General features: G+C 42.3%; 1 long non-coding RNA gene across 1 annotated transcript; it reads right to left on the bottom strand.

Annotated features, from left to right (window-relative positions):
* Positions 1-229: 229 nt before the first annotated feature.
* Positions 230-4,524, bottom strand: LOC129815677 (uncharacterized). Its single transcript, XR_008753460.1, has 3 exons — positions 2,534-4,524; positions 2,355-2,428; positions 230-586 (listed from the first exon to the last, which is right to left on the bottom strand). It is a non-coding gene; the product is annotated as an uncharacterized LOC129815677 (long non-coding RNA).
* Between the last annotated feature and the right edge of the window lie 10,408 nt (positions 4,525-14,932).

Below are 14,932 nucleotides of genomic sequence, written 5' to 3'. Positions count from 1 at the left end.
GTCAGACTATATGTCTAGTGGGTCTAAGTGCCCAGGAACTGACATGTCTAGTCAGTCTGTCAGCACAATGGAGAAAATACAAGAGCCAGAACGTCCCTTAGGAAATTTCCATTACCACAGTCTCATAATCAATGTAAACATGTAGTCCATTACTTTAATGTTCAGCTGTCCTATGTCTCCATATTTTTATCCATGTGTCTTATTTTATTACTACACTACCACAATATTTAAAATAGAAACAATGGAGCTCAGAGTAACCGATGACTAGATATCATTTTGGCTCAACACTGTTTATGGTGTTCCCCTCACATTGGGAAGAACAGGAAACCACTGAATAAACAGCCGTTATCGCTATCACCATAGAGACTGAAGCTTGAGGGGAGGCGCATGTAGACCAAGTCTCCCTCTATCTCTAGAATCACTCCATTGGATACACTCACAACATTTCTGTGACTGTTCCACTGATGAGGCCACATTATACTCTGGTCAATCTTGAACAAGTATACTCTCAGGTATTGCGATTAGCGCTTGTCCATGGCACTGACCCTGAAGTAGTAGACTCCTCTAACTGGTGCTTTGAAGACACCTGCATCAGAGGAAAGGCAGCGTGAGATCAACACTGTTCATCTCTCATAGACGCTGAAGCAGCCTCTTATAGTGATGGTGGACTCTCTCCCTGTGGACACTTGTGTTATATTATATCGATTAGTGTGTGATCAGTACCTGTAATTGGACTGTAGGCTTGGCTTATGTTGGTGAGGACTTTAGGGTCAAACAGAGCGGTGTCAGTATTGAAGGGTCCAACATTAATACCTAAACCAGCAGAGAATTCCACCTTTGGCCTCTCATATATTGTTGTTATCGAACACACTGTACTGTATGCATGCCATCCCCTAGAGCTAAACATTTCAGAACTACACTATATATACAAAAGTATGTGGACACCCCTTCAAATTAGTGGATGTGGCTATTTCAGCAATCTCTATAGACAAACATTGGCAGTAGAATGGCCTTACTGACGAGCTCAGTGACTTTCAACATGGCACTGTCATAGGATTCCCCTTTTTCCAAGAAGTCAGTTCATCAAATTTCTGCCCTGCTAGAGCTGCCCCGGTCATCTGTAAGTGCTGTTATTATTACACAAGCTCACAGAACGGGACTGCCGAGTACAGAAGCGCGTAAAAATTGTCTGTCCTAAGTTGCAACACTCACTCCCGAGTTCCAAACTGCCTCTGGAAGCAACGTCAGCACAAGAACTGTTCGCAGGGAGCTTTGTGAAATGGGTTTCCATTGCCAAGCAGCCGGACCCAAGACTAAGATCACCATGCGCAATGCCAAGCGTCGGCTGGAGTGGTGTAATTGGACTCTGGAGCAGTGGAAACACGTTCTCTGGAGTGATGAATCACTCTTCACCATCTGCCAGTCCAACGGATAAATCTGGGTTTGGTGGAAGCCAGGAAAACAGTACTTGCCCCAATGCATGGTGCCAACTGTAAAGTTTGGTGGAGGAGGAATAATGGTCTGGGGCTGTTTTTCATGGTTCAGGCTAGGCCCCTTAGTTCCAGTGAAGGGAAATCTTAACACTACAGCATACAATGACATTCTAGACAATTCTGTGCTTCCAACTTTGTGGCAACAGTTTGGGGAAGGCCCTTTCTTCTTTCAGCATTCATTTATTTTTATTTTTATTGGTAGTTAGTCTTGTCTCATCGCTGCAACTCCTGTACGGACTCAGGAGAGGCGAAGGTCGAGAGCCGTGGGTCCTACGAAACACAACCCAACCAAGCTGCACTGCTTCTTGATACAATGCCCACTTAACCCGGAAGCCAGCCGCAACAATGTGTCGGAGGAAACACCGTACAACTGGTGACAGCGTCAGAGTGTACTACGCACGGCCCACCACAGGAGTCGCTAGTGCATGATGAGACAAGGACATTTCTGCCGGCCAAACCCTCCCCTAACCCGGACGACGCTGGGCCAATTGTGCGCCGCCCCATGTGTCTCCCGGTTGCGGCCGGCTGCAACAGAGCCTGGACTTGAACCCAGAATCTCTAGTGGCTCTAGTGCCTTAGACCACTGCACCACTCGGGAGGCCCTGGAATGAGATGTTTGACGAGCAGGTGTCCACATACTTTTTCTAATGTAGTGTATATTGATCATTGTCTAATATGCTACATTGGAGGAAATAAAATCATAAAATTATTCAATTTCTCTATATACAAATGTTTGACAACACGTTACATAGTAACAAACTCGACTATTATAATAACAATATATTATGTAATTAATATATATTTAAGACGTAAAAAAAAATAGTAAATGAATTACAAGGCTTAGAATGTCTGTTTTCTTACCTTTATTCTCTCTCATCAGCTCCTCCACCTCCCTTCACTGGCTGTCACTCTGACCCCCATGGCTGACAGTTCTGCTAATTCAGCCCGAAAAATACATATAAGAAAAAATGTCTAGAGCACTCTGCCTGACCAAATGATCAATAAAACCCTAATTTTATACTTTCATATGCATGCCATACCTGCATTCTCTCTCTTCAGCTCTTTCGCCTGGCTCTCACTGGCTCTCGTGACGTGCCCAAATGACTATCCTCTGCTGTACTCCATGTTCACCCATGACTGCGTGGCTTTGCACGACACCAACTCCATCATCAAGTTTGCTGAACAAAACCCCGGTTGTAGGCCTGATAACCAACAACAACGAGTCAGCCTATAGGGAGGAGCTGAGTGAACTGGCATTGTGGTGACATGACAACAACCTCTCACTCAACGTCAACAAAACAAAGGAGTTGATTGTTGACTTCAGGAAGAAGAGGAGGGAACACGCCCGATCCACATCAATGGGACTGCAGTAGAGAGTCATGAGTTTTAAGTTCCTCAGCATCCACATCACAGAGACTTGTCATGGACCACCTCCACTTTGGTCAACAGGGCGCAACAGAGTCTCTACTTCCTAAGGCGGCTGAAGAAATGTGGCATGCTGCCCCGAGTCCTCTCCAAATATTACCGCTGTACCATCGATAGCATCCTGACCGGTTGCATCACAGCCTGGTACCGGAATTGCTCCATCCATGACTGCAAGGCCCTCCAGCGGGCAGTGAAGACGGCCCAGTAATTCACTGGGAACCATGCTCCCACCCATCCAGGACAACTACTCTAAACGGTGCCTGAGAAAGGCACGGAGCATCATCAAGGATCCTAAACACCCCAGCCACGGGTTGTTCTCTCCCTTAACGTCAGGCAGATGGTATCGGAGCATGAGGTTTGACACCAACAGTTTCTATCTACAAGCCATCAGATTGTTGAACACTCTTGAACTGGACTGATCACCTGCTCTGATTCTCCACACCTTAGCATACATGCACTCACTCATGCACTCATTCACACAGACGCACACACACACACACACATATACATTCATGCTACACACACAATCACAACTGCTGCTACCAGACTCTTATTATACGGCTCAATTTATACACTTACCCCCCATCCCCAAAACCCATGTAAATATTGGACAATAAATTGTGCCTTCCTGTATTATGCTTATGCTACAATGTTTAATCTATTCTACTAAAGCATTTACTTTATGTTCGTATTCTTATCTTTTACTATTTCTCATTATTGTTGCATTGTCGAGAAGGAACCTGCAAGAAGGCATTTCGTTGGGCAATGTATCCCATACATACCATTAATAAGACTTAATGAAAACCACTAATAAAACTGTCCCTCTGGCCTCCATGGATGACAGTTCGGCTGCTTGGGCTGAGAAAACATGTATGTCACCTTTGTAAGTGTTATACCTGTATACATGCTTTAGTAGGTCTCTTCTCATTTTTGACCTCTTATCTTAATTTGAGAATGTCATTAAAAGCTAGCTGCTGCTATTTATTTCTTGTTCAGCAAGACCAGCTACAGTAGTATTAGGCCTTTCAATTTACAATGAACTGACTGGGGTGACTGGGGTAATTGGGGTGACTGGGATGACTATGGCGACTGGGGTTACTCTGGATGCAGGGGATGCAGTTCTTTTGAAGTACACAGGGGGGCATCAAGACCCAATAAGTAGGCTACCATCTCAGTTGGTGAGTGGAACAACAAAGCAAAATCTTATTGTTTCAATACCAAAGTCGAAGAGGAGATCTGTATGATGTACAATAAATGAATGAGTCATGTTTAATAAGGATATATTTGAAGACTAATGATATTTTATCATTTGTATATCTGTCCAATTGCGAGCAAGAACACAAATTAGTGTAGTGGACAAGAATGAACTCCAGGGCCTGTCTACAATCAAAATAATTTGCTATGTTTAGTGCAATCAAATGTCAACACGATTTAGCATATTTCCTAATAACTACTAATAACTAGTGATGGCAGGAACAATGTTATGAGAATTGAAATTTAACCAAAAATTGGGCCAGTTCAAGTAAATGCCTCCTTATTCTGGGAACAATGGGTAGTTTGTTCCTATTTGATGTGTTTTGGGTTTGATTATTGTCACCCCCCCCCCCCCTCCCCGAGACATTCTCTCACCAGAGACTCATCGGGGTGGAGGGTTGTGGTCATCTGTGGCCATCTTATATGTGTTTTATAGAGGCTGATGTCAGCAGTGTATAAGGCAAGGCTGTTGTCTAATGAATTACTTCAGCAACCCACATGGAGTTATTGCAGACATGACGAGGCACATGGGAAATGAGATGGGTTGACTAACCACAGTTCTACCTTCAACTTACAGGTTGGCTGTATTATTATGAATGAATAGTTATAACCCAAAACATTATTGAAATGTTGGTTAACCATTTTTAGACATTTCCCTAAAATGTACTGTTGCCTTATTTTAAAAGTCAGTGCAGGTTTGATTTTAGCGGGATAGTACCTAATGGCTTCATTGGTCCATATGGAAGAAGCGTTCCCAGTTAAAAATTTCCCCAACATGCTGTCATATAGCTGTGATATAACTCAACCTTGGTTTCTGGAAGTTGAATGTGTATCTGACAGCGCAACTGTACTTTGGCCAGTTTGTCACTATACACAGGTACACTCTTAGAAAAAGGGTTCCAAAAGGGTTCTTCGGCTGTCCCCATAGGAGAACCCTTTTTAGTTCCAGGAAGAACCCTTTTTGGTTTCAGGTAGAACCCTTTTGGGTTCGACGTAGAACCCTATGTGGAAAGGGTTCTACATGGATACAAAAATAGTTCTACCTGGAACCAAAAAGGGTTCTTCAAAAAGTTATCCTATGGGGCCAGCCAAAGAACCCTTTAAGGTTCTAGATTAGACCCTTTTTTCCAAGAGTGTAGGCCTAACTGTAAGCTTCAGGGAACCCAAATTTGCAGCAACAGGTGGGTCACAAATAAGACTGAATGACTTGATTGGAGCAAGCATACTAATAGATGTTGTTCTATCAACATGTTAAATGTGCAACCAGAGGGAAAACAATTCTAAATCACCTGTACTCCACACACAGAGATGAGTACAAAGCTCTCCCACGCCCTCCATTTGGTAAATCCGACCATAACTCTATCCTCCTGACTCCTCCTTACACGCAAAAATTAAAGCAGGAAGCGCCAGTGACTCAGTCTATAAAAAAGTGGTCAGATGAAGCAGATGCTAAACTACAGGACTGTTTTGCTATCACAGACTGGAACATGTTCCGGGATTCTTCCGATGGCATTGAGGAGTACATCACATCAGTCACTGGCTTTACCAATAAGTGCATCGAGGATGTCGTCCCCACAGTGACTGTACGTACATACCCCAACCAGAAGCCATGATTTACAGGCAACATCCGCACTGAGCTAAAGGCTAGAGCTACCGCTTTCAAGGTGAGGGACTCTAACCCGGAAACTTACAAGAAATCCTACTATGCCCTGCTACGAACCATCAAACAGGCAAAGCGTCAATACATACTACACCGTCTCCAACGCTCGTCTTATGTGGCAGGGCTTGCAAACTATTACAGACTACAAAGGGAAGCACAGCCACAAGCTGCCCAGTGACACGAGCCTACCAGACGAGCTAAATCACTTCTATGCTCGCTTCGAGGCAAGCAACACTGAGGCATGCATGAGAACATCAGCTGTTCTGGACAATCATGCTCTCCGTAGCCGACGTTTGTAAGACCATTAAACAGGTCAACATACACAAGGCTGCGGGGCCAGACGGATTACCAGGACGTGTGCTCCGGGCATGTGCTGACCAACTGGCAGGAGTCTTCACTGACATATTCAACATGTCCCTGATTGAGTCTATTATACCAACATGTTTCAAGCAGACCACCATAGTCCCTGTGCCCAAGAACATAAAGGCAGCCTGCCTAAATAACTACAGACCAGTAGCACTCACGTCCGTAGCCATGGAGTGCTTTGAAAGGTTGGTAATGGCTCACATCAGCAAAATTATTCCAGAAACCCTAGACCCACTCCAATTTGCATACCGCCAAAACAGATCCACAGATGATGCAATCTCTATTGCACTCCACACTTCCCTTTCCCACCTGGACAAAAGGAACACTTATGTGAGAATGCTATTCATTGACTACAGCTCCACGTTCAACACCATAGTACCCTCAAAGCTCATCACTAAGCTAAGGATCCTAGAACTAAACACCTCCCTCTGCAACTGGATCCTGGACTTCCTGATGGGCCGCCCCCAGGTAGTGAGGGTAGGTAGCAACACATCTGCCATGCTGATCCTCAACACTGGAGCTCCCAGGGGTGCGTGCTCAGCACCCTCCTGTACTCCCTGTTCACCCACGACTACATGGTCAGGCACGACTCCAACACCATCATTAAGTTTGCAGATGACACAACAGTGGTAGGCCTGATCACCGACAATGATGAGACAGCTTGTAGGGAGGAGGTCAGAGACCTGGCCGGGTGGTGACAGAATAACAACCTATCCCTCAACGTAACCAAGACTAAGGAGATGATTGTGGACTACAGGAAAAGGAGGAACGAGCACGCCCCCATTCTCATCGACGGGGCTGTAGTGGAGCAGGTTGAGAGCTTCAAGTTCCTTGGTGTCCACATCAACAACAAACTAGAATGGTCCAAACACACCAAGACAGTCGTGAAGAGGGCACGACAAAGCCTATTCCCCCTCAGGAAACTAAAAAGATTTGGCATGGGTCCTGAGATCCTCAAAAGGTTCTACAGCTGCAACATAGAGAGCATCCTGACTGGTTGCATCACTGCCTGGTACGGCAATTGCTCGGCCTCTGACCGCAAGGCACTACAGAGGGTAGTGCGTACGGCACAGTACATCACTGGGGCTAAGCTGCCTGCCATTCTGGAACTCTACACCAGGCGGTGTCAGATGAAGGCCCTAAAAATTGTCAAAGACCCCAGCCACCCCAGTTATAAACTGTTCTCTCTACTACCGCATGGCAAGCGGTACCGGAGTGCCAAGTCTAGGACAAGAAGGCTTCTCAACAGTTTTTACCCCCAAGCCATAAGACTCCCGAACAGATAACCAAATGGCTACCCGGACTATTTGCATTGTGTGCCCCTCTTTTTACGCTGCTGCTACTCTCTGTTTTATCATATATGCATAGTCGCTTTAACTATACATTCATGTACATACTACCTCAATTGGGCCGACCAACCAGTGCTCCCGCACATTGGCTAACCGGGCTATCTGCATTGTGTCCCGCCACCCACCAACCCCTCTTTTACGCTACTGCTACTCTCTGTTCATCATATATTTATAGTCACTTTAACCATATCTACATGTACATACTACCTCAATCAGCCTGACTAACCGGTGTCTGTATATAGCCTTGCTACTTTTATTGCCTCGCTACTGTATATAGCCTGTCTTTTTACTGTTCTTTTATTTCTTTACTTACCTATTGTTCACCTAATACCTTTTTGCACTATTGGTTAGAGCCTGTAAGTAAGCATTTCACTGTAAGGTGATACCTGTTGTATTCGGGGCACGTGACAAATAAACTTTGATTTGATTTGTACTGTATTTTATTGCACATTACAAAAACAAAAAAAGTTGTTATGGTTTTCAAAACTGTGTTTCCCAAATAGCCTATTATTTCTGTATCATGACACAGACACAAACACACTTCCACATACGTTGCTACAGTCTATTATCTATCCTGTTGCCAAGTCACTTTACTCCTACCTACAGTTTATTATCTATCCTGTAGCCTAGTCACTTTACCCCTACCTACAGTATACTGCTGCTACAGTCTATTATCTATCCTGTTGCCTACCTACAGTCTATTATTTATCCTGTTGCCTACCTACAGTCTATTATTTATCCTGTTGCCTACCTACTGTCTATTATCTATCCTGTTGCCTAGTCACTTTACTCCTACCTACAGTCTATTATCTATCCTGTTGCCAAGTCACTTTACTCCTACCTACAGTCTATTATCTATCCTGTTTCCTAGTCACTTTACTCCTACCTACAGTCTATTATCTATTCTGTTGCCTCGTCACTTTACTCCTACCTACAGTCTATTATCTATCCTGTTGCCTAGTCACTTTACTCCTACCTACAGTCTATTATCTATTCTGTTGCCTCGTCACTTTACTCCTACCTACAGTCTATTATCTATCCTGTTGCCTAGTCACTTTACTCCTACCTACAGTCTATTATCTATCCTGTTGCCTAGTCACTTTACTCCTACCTACAGTCTATTATCTATTCTGTTGCCTCGTCACTTTACTCCTACCTACAGTCTATTATCTATCCTGTTGCCTAGTCACTTTACTCCTACCTACAGTCTATTATCTATCCTGTTGCCTAGTCACTTTACTCCTACCTAGTCTATTATCTATCCTGTTGCCTCGTCACTTTACTCCTACCTACAGTCTATTATCTATCCTGTTGCCTACCTACAGTCTATTATCTATCCTGTTGCCTAGTCACTTTACTCCTACCTACAGTCTATTATCTATCCTGTTGCCTACCTACAGTCTATTATCTATCCTGTTGCCTAGTCACTTTACTCCTACCTACAGTCTATTATCTATCCTGTTGCCTACCTACAGTCTATTATCTATCCTGTTGCCTACCTACAGTCTATTATTTATCCTGTTGCCTACCTACTGTCTATTATCTATCCTGTTGCCTAGTCACTTTACTCCTACCTACAGTCTATTATCTATCCTGTTGCCAAGTCACTTTACTCCTACCTACAGTCTATTATCTATCCTGTTTCCTAGTCACTTTACTCCTACCTACAGTCTATTATCTATTCTGTTGCCTCGTCACTTTACTCCTACCTACAGTCTATTATCTATCCTGTTGCCTAGTCACTTAACTCCTACCTACAGTCTATTATCTATTCTGTTGCCTCGTCACTTTACTCCTACCTACAGTCTATTATATATCCTGTTGCCTAGTCACTTTACTCCTACCTACAGTCTATTATCTATCCTGTTGCCTAGTCACTTTACTCCTACCTACAGTCTATTATCTATTCTGTTGCCTCGTCACTTTACTCCTACCTACAGTCTATTATCTATCCTGTTGCCTAGTCACTTTACTCCTACCTACAGTCTATTATCTATCCTGTTGCCTAGTCACTTTACTCCTACCTACAGTCTATTATCTATCCTGTTGCCTCGTCACTTTACTCCTACCTACAGTCTATTATCTATCCTGTTGCCTACCTACAGTCTATTATCTATCCTGTTGCCTAGTCACTTTACTCCTACCTACAGTCTATTATCTATCCTGTTGCCTACCTACAGTCTATTATCTATCCTGTTGCCTAGTCACTTTACTCCTACCTACAGTCTATTATCTATCCTGTTGCCTACCTACAGTCTATTATCTATCCTGTTGCCTACCTACAGTCTATTATTTATCCTGTTGCCTACCTACTGTCTATTATCTATCCTGTTGCCTAGTCACTTTACTCCTAACTACAGTCTATTATCTATCCTGTTGCCTAGTCACTTTACTCCTACCTACAGTCTATTATCTATCCTGTTGCCTAGTCACTTTACTCCTACCTACAGTCTATTATCTATCCTGTTGCCTCGTCACTTTACTCCTACCTACAGTCTATTATCTATCCTGTTGCCTAGTCACTTTACTCCTACCTACAGTCTATTATCTATCCTGTTGCCTAGTCACTTTACTCCTACCTACAGTCTATTATATATCCTGTTGTCTAGTCACTTTACTCCTACCTACAGTCTATTATCTATCCTGTTGCCTAGTCACTTTACTCCTACCTACAGTCTATTATCTATCCTGTTGCCAAGTCACTTTACTCCTACCTACAGTTTATTATCTATCCTGTTGCCAAGTCACTTTACCCCTACCTACAGTATACTGCTGCTACAGTCTATTATCTATCCTGTTGCCTAGTCACTTTACTCCTACCTACAGTCTATTATCTATCCTGTTGCCTAGTCACTTTACTCCTACCTACAGTCTATTATCTATCCTGTTGCCTAGTCACTTTACTCCTACCTACAGTCTATTATCTATCCTGTTGCCTAGTCACTTTACTCCTACCTACAGTCTATTATATATCCTGTTGCCTAGTCACTTTACTCCTACCTACAGTCTATTATCTATCCTATTGCCTAGTCACTTTACTCCTACCTACAGTCTATTATCTATCCTGTTGCCTAGTCACTTTACTCCTACCTACAGTCTATTATCTATCCTGTTGCCTAGTCACTTTACTCCTACCTACAGTCTATTATCTATTCTGTTGCCTCGTCACTTTACTCCTACCTACAGTCTATTATCTATCCTGTTGCCTAGTCACTTTACTCCTACCTACAGTCTATTATCTATCCTGTTGCCTAGTCACTTTACTCCTACCTACAGTCTATTATATATCCTGTTGCCTAGTCACTTTACTCCTACCTATATGTACAGCACATATCTGCATCAATTACTTCGTAACCCCTGCACATCGACTCGATACTGGTACTCCCTGTATATACAGTGCTTTCAGAAAGTATTCATACCCCGTGAATTATTCCTTATCTTGTTGTGTTACAGCCTGAATTGGATGAAATGGATGAAATAAATAAAAAATGCACCTATCTACACACAACCCCCCATAATGACAGGGTAAAAATCTGTTTTTAGACATTTTTGCTAACTTATTGAAAGTGAAATACAGAAATATCTAATTTACATAAGTATTCACACCCCTGAGTCAATACATGTTAGAATCACCTTTGGCAACGATTAAAGCTGTGAGTCTTTCTGGGTAAATCTAAGAGCTTTGCACACCTGGAATGTACAATATTTCCCTATTATTCTTTTCAAAATTCTTCAAGCTCTGTCAAATTGGTTGTTGATCATTGCTAGACAACCATTTACAAGTCTTGCCATAGATTTTCAAACAGATTTAAGTCAAAACTTTAACTCGGCCACTCAGGGACATTCACTGTCTTCTTGGTAAGTGCAGACTTGGCCTTGTGTTTTGGGTTTTGTCCTGCTGAAAGGTATTCACCCAGTGTCTGGTGGAAAGCAGACTGAACCAGATTTTCCTCTAGGACTTTGCCTGTGCTTAGCTCCATTCTGTTTATTTTTTATCCTGTAAAACTCCTCCGGCCATTAATGATTACAAGCATACCCATAACATGATACAGCCACCACTTTGCTTGAAAATATGGAGAGTGGTACACAGTAATGTGATGTATTGGATTTGCCCCAAACATAGCACTTTGTATTCAAGACAAAAGGTGAATTTCTTTGCCACATTTTTTTGTTGCAGTATTACTTTAGTGCCTTGTTGCAAACAGGATGCATGTTTTGGAATATTTTTATTCTGTACAGGCTTCCTTCTTTTTACTCTGTCAGTTAGGTTAGTATTGTGGAGTAACTACAATGTTGTTCATCAATTCACAGTTTTCTCCTATCACAGCCACAGGGTTGGGTAGGTTACTTTCTGAATGTAATCCGTTATATGTCCAAAATTGTAATCAGTAACGTAACTTTTGGATTACCCAAACTCACCAAAGTAATCTGATTACATTCAGTTACTTTTAGATTACTTTCCCCTTAAGAGGCATTAGAAGAAGACAAAAATGTATGTTGCCAAATGATAAATATATATATTGCAGGATAAATCGATGTTAAAGTTTACATAGCCATACATGGATGTTCAATTTTACTTTATGTGTTGGTTATGTAGGCTTCATCTAAACCATCCCTTTATAATACATTTAATAATACGATTAAATTATATCTTTACATTAACTAATTATTACAACTACAGATTGCCCCTTTAAGTCTATCAAAAGTGTGTGAGTTTGAGCATGTGTCCATTAGGTCTATGGATGTATTTTTTATCAACATGTTGATACACGTTGACCTGTTTAAAGGTCTTACTCACATCGGCTGCAGAGAGCGTGATCACACAGTCGTCTGGAACAGCTGGTGCTCTCATGTATGTTTTAGTGTTATTTGTCTCGAAGCGAGCATATATGTAGTTCAGCTCGTCTGGTATGCTCATGTCACTAGGCAGCTCTTGGCTGTGCTTCCCTTTGTAGTATGTAATGGTTTGCAAGCCCTGCCACATCCAACGAGCGTCGGAGCCGGTGTAGTACGATTCGATCTTAGTCTTGTATTGACGCTTTGCCTGTTTGGTGGTTCATCGGAGGGCATAGCGGGATTTCTTATAATTTTCCGGGTTAGAGTCCCGCTCCTTGAAAGTAGCTCATTGCGGATGTTGCCTGTAATCCATGGCTTCTGGTTGGGGTATGTACATATGGTCACTGTGGGGACGACGTCATCAATGCACTTATTGATGAAGCCAGTGACTGATGTGATGTACTCCTCAATGCCATCGGAAGAATCCCGGAACATATTCCAGTTTGTGCTAGCAAAACAGTCCTGTAGTTTAGCGTCTGCTTCATCTGACCACTTTTTTGTTGACTGAGTCACTGATGCTTCCTGCTTTAATTTTTGCTTGTAAGCAGGAATCAGGAGGATAGAATTATCGTCAGATTTGACAAATGGAGGGCGAGAGAGAGCTTTGTATGCGTCTCTGTCTGTGGAGTATAGGTGGTCCAGAGTTATTTTCCCTCTGGTTACACATTTTACATGCTGATATAAATTTGATAAAAACAAATTTAAGGTTCCCGGAATTAAAGTTCCCAGCCACTTGGAGCACTGAATGAGCGTTTTCCTGTTTGCATATGGTGGAATACAGCTCATTGAGTGCGGTCTTAGTGCCAACATCGGTCTGTGGTGGTATGTAGACAGCTACGAAAATTACAGATGAAAACTCTCTAGGTAGATAGTGTGGTCTACAGCTTATCATGAGATACTCTACCTCAGGCGATCAAAACCTTGAGACTTCCTTAGGTATCGTGAACCAGCTGTTTACAAATATACATAGTCCGCCCCCCTTGTCTTACCAGACGCTGGTGTTCTATCCTGCCGATACAGCGTATAATCAGCCAGCTGTATGTTGATAATGTCGTTGTTCAGCCACGACTCTGTGTAGCATAAGATATTACAGTTTTAATGTCCCTTTGGTAGTTTAATCTTCCTCGTAGGTGATTGCATGTTAGCTAGTAGAACGGAAGGCAGTGGGGGGGTTTATTTGATCGCTTACGAATTCTCAGAAGCCAGCCAGACCTCCGTCATCTTTTTCTCCATCGTCTCTTCACGCAAATGACAGGGATTTGGGCCTGTTCCTGGGAAAGCAGTATGTCCTTCACGTCAAACTCGTTAAAGGAAAAAAAAGCTTCTGCCAGTTCGTGTTAAGTAATCGCTGTTCTGATGTCCAGAAGTTATTTCCGGTCATAGGAGACGGTAGCAGCAACATTATGTACAGAATAAGTAAAAAAAATAAGTTAAAAACAATGCAAAAAAACAAAACAAAAAACGCATTCGGTTAGGAGCACGTTAAACTTCAGCCATCTTCTTCGGCGCCACGATACGAGCAGTTTCCTTCTTCTTCGGGAACTGAGTAAGGAAGGATGTCTGTATCTTTGTAGTGACTGCATGTATTGATACACCATCCAAAGTGTAATTCATAACTTTCCCATGCTCAAAGGGATATTAAATATCTGTTTTTTTACCCATCTACCAATAGGTGGCCTTCTTTGTGAGGAATTGGAAAACCTCCCAGGTCTTTGTTGTTGAATCTGTGTTTGAAATGTACTGCTTGACTGAGGGAGCTTACAGATAATTGTATGTGAGGGGTACATAGATGAGGTAGTCATTCAAAAATCATATTAAACACTATTATTGCACACAGAGTGAGTCCATGCAACTTATCATGTGACTTGTTAAGCACATTTCTACTCCTGAACTGATATAGAATTGCCATAACAAAAGTTTATTTTTACAGGGACAGTTCACATTAATCAACGTTTCAGTGAAAGTGCCGGTTAAATACTTATTAACTCAAGACATTTCAGCTTTAACATTATGGGGTATTGTGTGTAGGTCAGTGACAAGAAAAATCTAAATTTAATCCATTATAAATTCAGTCTGTAACACCACAACATTTGGAAAAAGTTATCTGAAGGCCTTGTAGCCATGTTGTTTTCTACTCCCTATACAGTATATAGCCATGTTGTTTTCTACTCCCTATACAGTATATAGCCATGTTGTTTTCTACTCCCTATACAGTATATAGCCATGTTATTTTTGCTAATTATTTGTATTCGTTATCCACTAAGTATATATTCCTTGTATCACTATTTCAATGATTATTCTTTTTTTTTATTGGATAATTTTGGGGGGCAACTTTTTATCTTATCTTTAACTCTGCATTGTTGAAAAGGGACCCATAAGTAAGCGTTTCACTGTTAGTCTACAATCTAAGAAGTGTAACAGTATAACTTTAGTCCGTCCCGTCGCCCCGGGCGCGAACCAGGGACCCTCTGCACACATCAGCAACAGTCACCCACGAAGCATCGTTACCCATCGCTCCACAAAAGCCGCGGCCCTTGCAGAGCAAGGGG

Source organism: Salvelinus fontinalis, chromosome 18 (assembly GCF_029448725.1).
Source record: "Salvelinus fontinalis isolate EN_2023a chromosome 18, ASM2944872v1, whole genome shotgun sequence".
Taxonomy (NCBI): domain Eukaryota; kingdom Metazoa; phylum Chordata; class Actinopteri; order Salmoniformes; family Salmonidae; genus Salvelinus; species Salvelinus fontinalis.
This window is presented reverse-complemented; position numbering and strand designations above follow the sequence as displayed.